This window comes from Equus quagga, chromosome 15, assembly GCF_021613505.1.
Source record: "Equus quagga isolate Etosha38 chromosome 15, UCLA_HA_Equagga_1.0, whole genome shotgun sequence".
Classification (NCBI taxonomy): domain Eukaryota; kingdom Metazoa; phylum Chordata; class Mammalia; order Perissodactyla; family Equidae; genus Equus; species Equus quagga.
In genome coordinates, this window is record NC_060281.1 from 14,097,367 (window position 1) to 14,103,366 (window position 6,000).

The 6,000-nt window shown below is 48.4% G+C and overlaps 1 protein-coding gene across 1 annotated transcript in view; it reads right to left on the reverse strand.

The window, feature by feature from the left end:
* PAQR8 (progestin and adipoQ receptor family member 8) overlaps positions 1-1,012 on the reverse strand; it is a 38,879-nt gene extending 37,867 nt beyond the window's left edge. Inside the window, exon 1 of the mRNA XM_046638853.1 lies at positions 916-1,012. The gene's annotated coding sequence lies outside the window, so the exon portion shown is untranslated. The remainder of the gene's footprint in view (positions 1-915) is intronic.
* Positions 1,013-6,000: the final 4,988 nt, after the last annotated feature.

The window sequence follows — 6,000 nt, forward strand, 5'->3', positions numbered from 1 at the left end:
CGCGCGGGTCAGGAAGGGGCGCCCTTCCCGCGTCTCCCCGCTCAAGTTCCCATCACTCCCCGAGCTCGCTGGGTGCAGAGTCCCCACCCGTCACCGTCTGGGGTTGCCTCGTCGTGCTCTCTCGGTGGGTGCCTTCTCGAAGCGTCCATGACCTCATTCCACCGAGGGGGCTGCGTTCCCTTGGCCGAGATGGTCCCCGAGACCCCACCACCAACCCAACCACCTCGGATCCCCGGCCGCGGCGTTCCACCCCTCCAACCCCCTATCCTCCATAACACAACCAGCCGCTCTCCGGCTCTCCGCACGACTCCCCGTCCCGCGCCCGCCCCCTCGAAGCCCCCTCCACCCCTCCCCTGAGAAACCACCCGCCTCGCCCCACTCTACCCTTTCCGGGGCTCCCGTCTCTCGGGCTCCCCCTCCTGCCCCGCCCGCCTCGGGCTTCCTCTCCCCTGCACTCCCCTCCGGGTTCTGTTCCCCTCCGCCCTGCGGAGGGCGCCCCAAGAATGCCCACAGGACACCCCTCGGTCCGTGGCCCCGGCTCCCGCACAGGAGTTTCCCAGCTTCGCGGTCCTGACTCTCCCGCCCTCCGGGCTCGGGCTCCCAACATCGCGGTCCTGACCCCTCAGTCCTCCAGGCAGGGGCTCCGGGACTCCCCAACATCGCGGTCCTGACCCGCCGCCTCGCCCTCAGGACTCCGGTTCTGGGAGTCCCCAGCCTCGGGGCACTGGCCTCCGCCCCCCGGATCGGGCTCCTCCACATCGCGATTCTGAAAGCCCCTCCGTGCTCTGGCACCGGGTCTCCCCAGCATCGCGATCCTGACATCCCCGCCCCGTGTGCTCGCGCCCCGGGGCTGCCCGACATCGCGGTCCTGACCCCCCGCCCGCCCCTCCACGCGCCTCCCGCGGCGGGACTCACCGGCAGGGGCGGCGGCCGAGCCCGTGCGTGCAGCCCAGCCCGGCCAGCCCGCGCCCGGCTCGGGGCCCCGGTTCCGAGCTTCCCGCAGGCTGCTGTGACCGCGGCCGGCGCGGCAACGGGGAGCGACCGGGAGGAGGGGACCTGGGGGCGGGCCCCGCCCGGCACCGCCCCTTCCCGGCCCGGGGGCGGGATGCGCAGAGCCGCGCTCCCCCGCGGTCGCCGGGGCCGCCGCCGCCGAGGAAGTTGTCTGACGCCTCTTCCTTCCACCCAGGGCTCAGACCCGCGCGGCCCCCTCTCTGCGGCTCAAGGCCGGAGGGGTTGAGAGACAAAGAGACACGTTAGCTGCTGTCCTGTTTTTTCCAAGAACCCACCCCAGGGGCCGTTTCCCAAGTCTTTCAGGAGGGGAAAAACAGCAAACTTCATCTTCCATCTCAAGACTGATTGAAAGCCTGGCCTTCTCTCACCACTCGCATCTGTGCAGTCAGGGTCATTCTGCCTGTGAAACCAGGTTATAACACCAAGGAGGGCCCTTGCAGACGCACACACTTTCGCATCCCCTGGATACATACACCCGTGAAGGACTCGCCCGGTACTTATGCGCCACACAAACACACCTCTTACAGAGACATGCTAGGAACCCCTGTCTACACCCTGTCTCCTCAACCACAGCACCCTAGCTGGTCCTTAGATAACAATGACCTACACATACAAGAGGTAGGGAGAAGAGGAATTCCATGTCTGCTGGTAGACTTGCTCCCCACCCACGACGCTGTCTATATTTTACCATGAGAAAAATACACTTAGGATGTAGGAGCATCAATTAACAAATCAAATTGGCTTTGCTGTTACAAAGCCATCTTCATTATCTGAAAGAATAGAAACCGATCAGAGCCTAGGAAGATGGCCTGCACCAAGGCTACTGGAAGAGGTTCATTTAATTCATTTCATTACTTTTCTGAGACCATCAGGCCCAGCTCGGGTCTGTTGATACCCGGCACTTTTCCATTATACCACTGGCTTCAGTAACATGCTAACAACAGCTCACATGTGTACAGTGCTTTCATTTTTCAAAACGTTTTAAAATCCATTATTTTATTTATCCTCAGCAAAAGATCATGAAGCAAAGATAGTGGGTTATCCAGTGGGGGTTATTTTAGTTCCATGAATGAAGACGTTTAGACTCTGAGCAGTTAAATGGCAGATCTGAAGCAGAGTTGGGATAGGAAAGAGCCAGGAGCTTGGTCTTCAGGGCCACTGCTCTTCCCACAGAATCAGCCGCCCAGCACATGTGGATACTGGTAGAAATGTCACAGTAGGCCTCTGGCCCATCTGTCTTCTCTGACGCGGGCTCGGTGAGCCGAGGAGTCGAAAGAAAGATTTCTTGGATTCTCGAGGTATGGTAATAGTGCTCTTTTATTCAGAGAATAGCATGGGGACAGGACCCATGGGCAGTGAAGAGCTGCAATGTGTTGAGGGTAGGGCTAAATTTATAAGACATAGGTATGTGAGTTATTTCTTTACAAACAAAGGAAAGATCATGTAAAAAAGTCGTTAAAATGGTATCAGTGCAGGTGGGGTCTGGTTATCGGGTGGTCCTATAACTTTGGATCCGAGTCAGGTCGCATCAGATCAGGACGTCCTGTGCTTCCCGGAGGATAACGTAGATGCGCATGTAGGCCAGGACGCCTTGGGCTTCTCTCCCCGGGGCAGCCTGGACTCACATCGCTCTCCATCTCTGCTTCACCCCAAAGATGTCAGAGAATTCTCCCATATTCACAAAAACGCGAGCCATCAATATAGCAGGCATTTATTTTTCAGCTCGAGATCAGAATTGTGCAACCGAGCTGATTGAGAGGAGGTGAAAAGTCCCTTGTCTTCCTGTCTAGAAACAAAATTACAGGTCAGCAACTATGAGGGTCCAATCGCAGGCTCCATCTAACTGAAGTGAGTTGTTGGGTAAGAGCTGATGAGTCTGTGAAATGCACATTGATTATTCTTACAGTTTTTTTCCTCCCTGAGCGTTCCTCTGCCTGGAGTGTGGAGAAGGGTTCTCTTGTCTTAAAACAAAGACCAACGAGTCCTTTAACGCTTTCTCAACGTCACAGTAAGAAAATGGTAAGTGTTCCTTTCCTCCAGACACTTACCTAGGGGGCGGGTGTGAAAGTGCATCAGGAAGTGTAATGGGTGTTAGGTGTTCTTATCTGTGGGAGAGGAGCTCTCTTTACAGGTGGCGCTGTACAGAGCCACTAGACAAGACTGGTAGTTTCTCATCCTTTGAGGTTTTCGCTTTTCTTTTTTTTTTAAAGTGTGGTAAAATCACGTGACATAAATTTTACCATCTTAACCTTTTAAAAAAATTTAACTGTGGTAAAATATGCATAATATAAAATTTACCACCTTAACTATTTTTTGAAGGTACGGTTCAGTAGCGTTAGGTACCTTCACATCCTGCGTGCCTTTTAAAACTACTTGGATCTCACACTAGCTTCTTCCATTTTCTGCTCTGAGATGAAAGTGGCCTGCTTCGGTTTGGGCAGTACGAGAGATGTTTTGGTAACTGGAAAAAAAGAGTCCTAAAGTGACCTTACTATTTTTGAGTCATAATAAAAGTTCTTGGATCTTTCATAAAGGACAGTCAGGATGGCCTTTAGTATATGGAAATTCACAGCCAACCTCCCTCCATATAACACTCTCATCTGGCAACAAAATTTTGACTTGTGGTTTTTCCAAAAGCTGGAAATAGGCAAGATCTTGGATAATGCAATATTTCCTCTAAAAGGAGAAGGCTCAACAGCTAATCCAATCAATGCTCTATCAGACACATTTCCCTTTCAGGTTGCCCTTGAAAGCCACAGACACAGGCAACATGCAAGCTGATTAAAAAATAGATATGCAAGATTAGGGAGCTATTTTTGTCCCTAACTCTAACAAAATAATTTGGTCCATTTTATGTTGTATACATACCACACTGACACTGTTTTTCTATCACTTCTACTGTGTTTACATAGCATCCTTTTTCCAAGAAGCTCAAACTGCATGTGATGACATCATATCACTAAACTTCATACATTTTATGTGAAGCAGGAAAGGGGCTGGAACCGTTAGCCTTAGGGGAACGTGAAGAAACGGATGTGTGATGTAGTTAAACCATTTGCCTGGGACATCCTGGTAGGCTGGTTTATACTAGTCTATCCTCAAAGAAGAGCTACTTGTGAAGACTCATGCAAGAAACAGAGTTGTTTGAAAGCCCCAGCCACTACTGTTTTCCTTTTACATCTTACAGAAAGACTGAGGCCCACTAACTTGTTCACCATCTTGGCAGAGAAAAGGAGAGGCACTTTGCACCGTGGTTAAAAGTGTGAGCTTGGAAGTCAGACCATCCTGAGACTGAGCCCCAGGACCACCAATTAGAGCCACTTAGGTTAATTACTTAACCTTTCTGTGCTTCAGCTCCTTATCTGTAAAAAGGAAATAATAATCACACCCACTTCATATAGTTATCGCTGGGATTAAATAAAATAATACACATTAAGCACTCATGTAATGAGGACTTGATAAATCTGAGTAAAAAGGCAGTGGCTTCCTGTGATGGCTTATAGAATCCTTGTTCCAATATTTTGTACTTGAAGAAAAGATGTGCTATCTCAGTGGGCTACGGGGGAAGAATTTGGAGAAACTTGTAGATCTATATTTTTAACCCTTAAGTCAAATCCATCCATTTCATCACATTCCATCGTCAGATAACCATCCATACTTAGCTTTGCTGTTTAGATCCCCTGCCATCTGGCCAACTGGGAAAGCAGCCATGACACTAATTTCACCAATTGCACACACAGGATGTTAATGAGCTGTGGTTGAATTGGATGAAAAATAAAAATAATAGTTTTCTTATATTGTGTGTCTATGTTATCTCATTTAATGGTGGAATGATAGGGATCTATTAAAGGCTAATTTGATTTCATCTGGAGTGGGTCATTCCTTTTGATTTTTTTCCATTTTATTTCTTTTAAAGAAATGCAGTAACAGACAGGAGGTCCCACACTGAAGGCTTCAAAAAGATTATAATAGTTCCAACAGTATGGAAATGATTCTTATTTATTTATTTATTTATTTTCTGGGAAAGATTCACCCTGAGCTAAATCTGTTGCCATCTTCCTCTTTTTTCTCCCTCCCCAAAGCCCCAGTGCATAGTTACATATTCTAATTGTAAGTCCTTCTAGTTCTTCTATATGAGCCACCGCCACAGCATGGCTACTGACAGATAAGTATTGTGGTTCCAGGACCAGGAAACAAACCTGGCAGCCAAAGCAGAAAGCAATGAACTTTAACCACTAGGCCATCAGGTCTGGCTCTCTATTTTACTTCTTAATAAGAACAAGTAATTAATTTAGGGAGCAAACTAATTAACACATATAGGCAAGAGAGACAAGATGCAGAAATTGCTCCCAGGCCCTCAGTCAACCTGGGCATATTTAAGGCTGTGTGGCCTTCACTTGATGTTGGGCTCTCTGAGGTACCTAGTCCCTGGTTGACGAGTTTCAGATGGCAAACTAACTCTAAGGATGAATGATAAAATGACCGACCAGGAAACCTTTCTGTTATTAATCAAATAATATGAACTCCTAAATTCCAGCATTTGATGTGTATAAGTGTTCATTTTAACCCATTCCTAAACAAGACCTAAATTTAGAGGATACAGCATATAATTGGGTCATAGTAATTTAGGGGCAAATAAAAGTGTCCATATTAAAACATGAGGCCTTTCCTTATTCTTCAGTAAAAATTTGCAATTCAAAAACCTCAAAGTAAACGAACCTGATTGCCCCCCTCTTCAAACGTCCTGACAATTCTGTTTCTCCTGTTCACTTTGCTCCTGATTCTTGGTCATTGTATCCTGGGGGAAGGAGGGGATAGGCAGATCCTGAGTATGGGGAAAATCAGAAGAACTGAACTTCAAAGAGTGATGTCAAAAACGCTGAGAAGTAAACATTTTTCAGTCTACCCAACTTCAATTCTATCTGGACTGTGTTCTAAAGGAAAATTTTGGAGGGGAATTTCTCAGATTCGAGACTAGAGAAGAAGAGC